Here is an 8,547-nt window from a genome sequence, read left to right as displayed (position 1 = left end):
CACATACGTGACCTATTGTAGGACTCATCCTAGCAGAGTTTATCCTGGATGTTTTAAAGAGCACGCGATAGTGAAGGCTTGGGAAGATGTATGGTTGGGTGGATGTAGTAGACTAGCAACATTGTCCCAATAGAAAGGTAGTCAGGCTTGTGTGGATAATCCACATAGCAGTGGAGCAAGCGCAGTTAATTGGCTAGCAAAGGTCCCACTTGACAACTAAGCATGCAAGTGTACCTCATAAGTTTTAAAGGGATGCAAAGGTGAAGGGTAGGATGGAGGTGCTCGGAAACATGGTAGTAGTGAAGTAATGGAGAGAGGGTAGTGTTAAAAATTGGTCGGGAACCCTAAATTTTATGAAGGGAAACCAATGCAAAAAAAATGCTCGGACCCCCTCTATCTCTGTACCCAAGACAACATGGATGAATGAGAACGGGACAGATGGTGCAACGTGATTGGCTCATGCTGATAGATTGGAAACAACAGTGGTAGGTGATGTCAGCATGTTATTGGTATAGTGGGACACATGGCATGAAAAATTGGTATTTTTGAGTACCCTAGTGGGCCAAATATAGGTGACACATGTCACCACTTCAAAGGTGCAATGTGGCACTGATGATGATAGCATGACATCATCTCGCAGGTATGACCCTGGAAGGTTTGAGTGGTACACAAAGAAGAGTTATAGGCCAAATTGGTAGTGGGCTATGTGGTAGCAGATGATTGACTCATGGGTTTAACAGGCAAACCCACTAGGACACATCATCCCTAAGGCCTTACTTCAAATGAAATCAAAGAGTACAAAGAGAAAGTTGCAAGTTGACATGGCACTGGGCCAACACAGCATAAAAATGACCAATGAAAAAGGCTCTAGACTATCCCAGTAGACACGTAAGCAAGTAAGGCTTACCCTGGAGAAAATAAACAAGTGTTAGGAAATAATGTTAGGGTAATAAAGCCAGAAGACAAAGATTTCATTGCATTTAAGTGTTGTTTCAAATGATAGAAGGCACATCCAACACTTGGTTTTGTGAAGGTTTTTCATGTTGTGCGACCACTGCCCTTCGAGCCAAAAACAAAGAAAAGTCATCGGGACAAGAAGGCATTGCATTGGCATTACAAGTTAATCTAACAAGCCTTTGATTGGCTAATGCATGCAATGGCTGGACCTCACATTACATGTAATCTCATAGGGGGGTTGAAGGCTAAGGTTAAGCCTGAGACTTGGTTCTATGTAGCTATATGACCGAGGGTGCATATGGTATATTGCATGGTATTTAAGCCCTAGGGGCTATAATGCAGAGGAGTGCCCATTAGCCGATTTGTAATGGACCCCACTTTTTTGTGACCAAGGGCCTATTGTGGCCAACATTATCATGGACCACAGGAACCACAACCCTTTGGGCTTATTGTGCAACATTGTGGGCCTAAGCATGTCAGGTCACGAATAATTAAGAGAGGGCTTATTTCAAAGCCACTACATAAAGATGATGCATGGATGAGTCAATAGTTATTTAGGAACTTAGTGTGTTTCATCATGAAAACAATTTGGCATCGAGAGATGAGAAATGAAGTCAATGGAAATAGTTTTGAGCTCTGGCTTGAAACATAGAGGACCAAGATTTATAGGATGATTTAATGAAGCTTGGCTCGAACAAAAAAAATTCACCACTAGTCTTTCTTACATGTTATAGAGAATTAAATGGAAAATATGGCCATGTGTAGAAGAGTTGATTACAAAACAAGAGAGTCATGCTTGAGGTACATGTTGATCACTATGATCAATTAAAAAGTGAGGAACGCTTTGTTGGAGCATACAATTTGATTGAGAATTAATTATTAGTATGAAAAAATGCTTAGTAGCCCATTCCTAGTGTTTAATGTTGTTGCAATGGCCAATCAGTTGGATGTAACATCAACATGGGGAGCCTTGCTAGAGTACACAGATGGTCTAAGAAGTGAGCATCAACATGGAAAAGCATCATGTTCCCATTATGTGATTTAATGCAGCTATAGTGGCCATGTAATAAGCACTAATAGCTGCATAGACACCCATGCATTTAAGTACACTCTCGAGCTATGTGGATGAGAGTAGATTCAACATCGTTCTTTAGGTAATAGAGAAAGAAAACCTTGGATTGCAATAGAGAAATTGGGGAAAATGGAGCATAGTGAAGTTAGAGTTGAGTGGAGAGCTTTGTGAGTGTGCTACAATGAGCAGTCAAGTTTGTCTATATAGAAGAAGAGGGCCGAGAGCAGAAAACATTGGGGAGAGTATGCTTCAAAAATTTTGAAGACTGAGAATTGTTATGTGGGTCGAGAGTTGTCATGATATGTTTGTTGTTGTAGTGTTAGCAATGAGAGAAGAAATTATATTGTTGCATGAGAAGAATATGAGTGAAGTCTATTGAGAAGAACAAAGGGTTAAATGCATAGGAGAAAAATGGGCTAAGTGGATGAGAATGGAGAGTTGAAACAAGGCAGAGTAAGTGCCAAGAAAAATGAGCAGTAGTTTCCTTGTTGAGTGTGGGTTGGGGCCTACAAAAAATGGAGTTGGTGCTTCCATCTGAGTGGATGTCTAACTAGAGCTTGGGGGTTGGTACCTCTTGCAATTTGGTGCTTAAATCCAAGAAGATGCAAGTTGGTTCTTGCAACAAATCCATGAATTTGGTGCTTTAATTGGTGCTTCTCATAAGTTGATTATGTGTCTACAGAAGAAGGGGATTTGGTGCTTCCTACTAGTGGATGCTAGCAAACAACTAGAGGGAGATGGTACTACTTGTGAGTGGTGGCTCACAAATAATTTGATGTAATAGAGTAGGAACTTTTTTTACATCGAATAACAAACAAACTTTGGTGTTTTTTCTCCCACAAGGGTTTCCACGTTAAACCATAGTGTCATATTTGTTTGTTGCTCTTATTGTGTATTTGTATGTGTTTACTCATATTGCTGCAAATGATATGTTATTGATGGTGACATGAATGGTTGCAAAGTTTAAATTTCAAAAGTATAAATTGGCACAAAAGTTTAAATTATCCTTAATATTAAATCACTCCCTGCTCTCAGTACTAAACATTATTTCCAACGAACACGACTAAAACAAGACCTCTGAATCAAAAACATAATCAGGCTCCACACCCACATATATGAAAGGGGTTGTTGAAATCGTAGACCATTCAAATATTCAACTTGAGCTATTGTAGAAAACATCATATCTTGTCTCTCTTACTCTCCAATATTAATAGTATATTTCTCCAAAGTTAATCATTGTGACTTATTGAGTGTTAAACCCCAAGTAATTTTCAATAGTAGTTGTTTTATCTTACCTCATTTGAATGCAAGTGACTAACAATGTTGAATGATGGAAAATGGGAATAATAAGAATGTAGTTAATTTCAAATAGTTCATAGTTTCAATAAGAAAATATTTTAGGCAAGTGAAGATTTTATTTAGGATGAAAATTTAAGTGTTTTATTTTTGCTTGAATTACTATAACACAAAAATCAATGCACATTGTCAATAAATTATTTCTTCTTACACTGAAACCCAATGCAAACTATTAATCTAATTACTTTGAAATTAATGTACATTATACATCTAGTTACATCAAAACAAAAAAACAATATCTACACTAAAATTAGTGCATCTAGTACAAACAATAAAATAGAATTAGAAATCAACATCTACAATAAAATCAATGAATCTAGTGCAAGCAATCAAGTATTATTAGAAATGAAAAACTACATTGAAATCAATACATCTAGTGCAATCAATCAAATAGGATTAGGAATCAACATCTACACTAGAATCAATGCATCTATTTTAGTGAAAACCCAAAATATTCATGGTTTTCTAAATCTAACTTATTTTACCTTTTGCAAAAACCTTCCTCTTTCTATGGTTAATAATGTTCAATATTATATAATACTATGTAATATTGGTATTTGTCTTCGTATGTCTCTCTCTTCTTCCCTCTCTCTCCCCCCTCCATTTGTGTGTCTATCTCTCTCCCTCTCTCCCCCATCTCTCTCTCTCTCTCCTATTCCATCCCTTCACCTCTCCCTCCCTCTCTTTGTCTCTCTTTTATTCCATCTCTATCCCCATGTCATCCATATCTATATCTCCCTCCATCTCTCCTTCTTTATCTCTCTATCTCACCCCCCAAACACACATGCACTCTCTCTCCAATGTTCATACATATCTATCTCTCCTTGCCTCCCTCCCTTTCTCTCTATCTCTACTCCTTATATATCCCTATCTCCCTCTATCTCTTCTTATTTATCTCTTTATCTCACCCACCAAACATACATAATCTCTCGCCATAATATTCATCTAGATCTCTCTCCCTCCCTCTTATTCACCCTCTTTGTCATCCTTTTTTCTCTCCCCCCCCCCTTGTCACTCCCCCTCTCTCTACACTTTTCTCTCTCTATGTATTTCTTCCTCCCTCCCTCTCTCCTTCTCTCTCTCCCTCCCTCTTCCCCTTCCTTCGTTTCTCTTTGTTTCTCTCCAACCTCCCTATGTCTCTCCCCTGCATCACTCACTCTCTCTCTTTCCCTACCCGCTAACTTCGTCACTATCTCCTTCCCTCTTTCTCTCCCCATCTCTCCACCCTCCATCTTTGGGTCTCTATCTTTCTCTCGCTTCCCCTTCACTCCCCCTCTCTCTCTCTCTTCCCTTGTTCTCTTTTCTCTCCCTCACTCTCTCTCCATCTCTCCTTTGTCACTCTCTCTCTCTCTCCACCTGTATTTCTCTATGTCTTTGTTCTTCCCTCCCTCTCTCTCTCTCCAACTCCATCTCTCTCTCCCTCCCTCTCTCCTTCTCTCTCCCATCATTTATCTCCTCTGTCCTCTCTCTCCCTCTCTCTGTCTCTCTTTTTTCTCTTCCACCTCCATCCATATGTTTGAGAATTATCATTCTGTAACCGATCATATATGTAAGATTTGATATAATACTAATTATAATGAAGATATTATTATTATTAAAAAATATTAACATACTTATACTACACCTTAACATCTCGCAACATACTAGAGTCTAAAACACCTCTTCATACCATTAATAAATTATAATCTTATTTTAAATTATATTATTATTATTACTTATTTAAAAAAACATATAAATTAAATAAATTTAAAAAAACATATAAAAGAAAAGCATCTTTGTATCTCACCTGCCATCTAATTTTTTTATTGTTATTAATATTTAAACTAAACTTGTGAATACTTTGTTCTAATATAAACCACCAATAATATCTTCATTAAAAATACATTGGGCACACAAGAGTAGTTACATTTTAAAGAGGTTAATATCCGTTGTTATTAAGTGCCAACCAAGCGCTTAGAACAGCTGGTTTACAGAGACAGAAGTCGAGTAGCTGCTATTTCTTCACTCAACCCTAACACGAGCAAGAACGCATTCAACCCAACACGACTACTAATTTGATTCAATCTTTATCATGAACACTTTGATCACTTTCCTTCCCCACATTCAAAAAAGTCTGGCTGAAGGCACTCGTACATTACATTATTTATTTCTTGCTCAAATATTTGCATAGCACTCGCCGGCAAAGAAACAGGAACAAGAAATCCCTCAGAAGCATTCACAGAAGGTCTTATTAAAAATGAAACGTTTAGCGGATAAACAGGAGAAGCATACACTGCCTTTCCCCACCCAAAGTCCACTTCTTTGAGATCCACCATAATCTTGGAAACGTCTGAAATACAGTAAACACCAACGGATTTATCGTGTGGACGCCCATTCAGCTCCGCCAGATCAATGAAAGATCGCAAGTATTCCTCCGTCACCCTTCGTTTGCCTTCGTTGATCAATTCCATGGCGAAGGACAATGGTTGGTGAGTTAGATCCCTGGATTTTGTCATAGCGTACGCGGTTGCTGCCACATTTCCATAGTAGCCCCTTGGAAGACGTGGCCGAATTCGAGAACGGGCGTCGTAGGGAAATATAATTGTTGAACCCTGGTCGCCAGGGATACCCAGAGCTTTTTCTCTGGATCGCCACACGCAGGCCGATATTAATTCGAAAGGGGTGGGATGCTTCAACCCTTCTGCCTGCCTTCTTAAAGCTGCAATTTCCTTTGAACCAAAATAAAATGATTTTGATCTCATTTCCTCTCCTACTGCCGCCACTTGTATCTTTGATTCACGGACCCGGAGGTGATTCCCCATTGGCTTCTCTCTCGGTCGAAGCATTTCTCTGCTCCAAACGGGAGGAACCGTTGGATTTGACGCGCCTCTCGCTATTTCACCCAGAGCCTTCACAAACTGGGTGATTCCAACGCCATCTGTCACAGAGTGGCAGAAACTCAAACCTAATATGAAGCCTCCGCATTTCAAACGCGTTACCTGAGAGTAAAAGCACCCATTAGCACAGCTCAAACTTATTAATTCGTCTACAGAATTGCGATACTAAGTAATAATGTATGGTAATGCCATCAGGCGATTAGCAAATTGCTATGGTACTAAATATTTACGCCCAAAAATGCAAATGCAATTTGGCCAGGCCTAGAATTTGACGTTCCGGAACGTTTTTTTGCATTTTGAACGTATTCGGTATTTGACAGTGAGGGAAAATTTTGAATCGTAAAAAATGACTATAGAGAAAAATTTGAAATAGTAGTTTCACGTTTAAGTATTTAATTGCCGGTCATAACTTTAACCCTGAGCTTATGTCTATTGATTCTCCAAGTATTTCGTAATCAGATGGACATGGGCCTAGTCAGTGGTCTGATTGCTGAATATTTCGGGAATCATAAAGAATCTTTAAATTTAATGAGTGACTGATTTAGACACAGACTAATTTAGACACGGACTAATTTAGACAATTTATTTGGTTACAGCACTTATTTAAATTTAATAAGTGATTAATTTAGACAATCTACTTGGTTGCAGCACTTATTTTTTATTAATGAACTGGAAATACACCTATTTTTTTGTGAATCTATTGAAAATAAGGTTTTTATAAACACAAAAAAAATCACAAAAATTATAGTAATATTCACTAATTAAATACCATTAACATAACTGTCTTATATTATAGAGTTAAACTGTCGACTATTATGCTTTTCTTCCCAGTAGAGAAATAGGCTTTTCTTCAGAGTACCTACTACTTCCAGCACAAACTTATATAAAATGTTAAAAAAAAGCGCAAAAAAATATTCTAAAATTAAATACAAATATTCCTACTATCCATATAGATAAAATTGTTAAAAAATTATTCTAAAATAAATACATTTATATATTATATTTCTACCATCTACCTAGTACTAATAAACATATTTACATATTATATCTCTACCATAGTACTAATAAACACATTTACATATTATATTTCTACCATTCACCTGGTTATAGATAAAATTATAAAATCCTCTCCATAATAAGTACTTTTCATGACCAGCATTATCCAAAATTACTCATTATTCGTATAAAGTATTTTTATTTCTATGGCTGATTTGCCGAATATCTGGTAATCAGAAAAACATAGCCAAATATTCTGAGAATCAACAATCTAATATTTAGTAATCAGAGTGACATAGCGAAATATTCAGTGAATCAACCATCCAAATATAATAAAATATCAAATTCTAAACTCGGCAAATCAACAATCGAGATATAGTAAAATATCAAATTCTAAACTCTGGGACAATGGATCTAAAATCACAATTACCTGAACTCTTGGACAATGGATCTAAAATCACAATTACCTGGAATAAAAGAAGTGGAGACTCTGTGATGGGCCTGGATATTGGAACGTAATTTATAAAGTCAAGAGCACGAGGGAGGGATGGAGAGAGAACTCCGAATTCTTCCAATGCAATATCTGCATCCGCTTCTACGAAAAGAGCCCCCTCACCTGTGCAGTCCATGATGAGCTTACCTTTATCATCTGCATCTCTTACTCTTCCGGCAAAAGGATAGTAATGCACCAGCAGCTTGGCTAGTGCCTCTTTAATACTACGGACTGGATCCTCATTCTTCAGGGAGGAGGACTTGTAGTGTGATCGATAAAACAAAATTATATTGACATGAATTCTTAATCCCAATTGATCGTCAATGTTGGTAAGATACAGAGAATGGCTAGGAGTAGGGCGGTTAGGGGTAACGAGGAGAGGTGGCCTTTTGGTGACTTTGAAGTTGCAGAGAGCACTAGGTTTTGCGAACATTAGTACACGAGAATGGCCAGGAGCCAACCCAAATCCCATAGCTGCCATATAAACACAACACAAGTAGAGACTGCCAACAAACTAAGCCGATAAAATTTATGAAACACAGAGGAATTCCTGATGGGTAATTTGCTATGCGGAGGATGTCAAATTTATAGAAGTTTTCATGTTTCCATGAGCGGCGTAAGAATCACGGTAGTAAAGTTTCCTTTAAATTTTATAAAGTCTGTACACCGAAATTAAACTCAGGAAATTTGCATCATTATTTATCACTGCCACGATTTACACCACAAGGACACATACTGAGCACAACCCTCCATTCCAACCAGTCAGTCAAGGATCTCATGGATGCTATCACAACTTA

At 37.7% G+C, this 8,547-nt stretch overlaps 1 pseudogene; it reads right to left on the bottom strand.

The window, feature by feature from the left end:
* Positions 1-5,469: 5,469 nt before the first annotated feature.
* LOC149157080 (benzyl alcohol O-benzoyltransferase pseudogene) lies at positions 5,470-8,231 on the bottom strand (annotated as a pseudogene).
* Between the last annotated feature and the right edge of the window lie 316 nt (positions 8,232-8,547).

The sequence above is a fragment of the Pinus tabuliformis genome, chromosome 9 (assembly GCF_031772625.1).
Source record: "Pinus tabuliformis cultivar Carrire ecotype Pingquan chromosome 9, CPIR1, whole genome shotgun sequence".
NCBI classification, from domain to species: domain Eukaryota; kingdom Viridiplantae; phylum Streptophyta; class Pinopsida; order Pinales; family Pinaceae; genus Pinus; species Pinus tabuliformis.
This window is presented reverse-complemented; position numbering and strand designations above follow the sequence as displayed.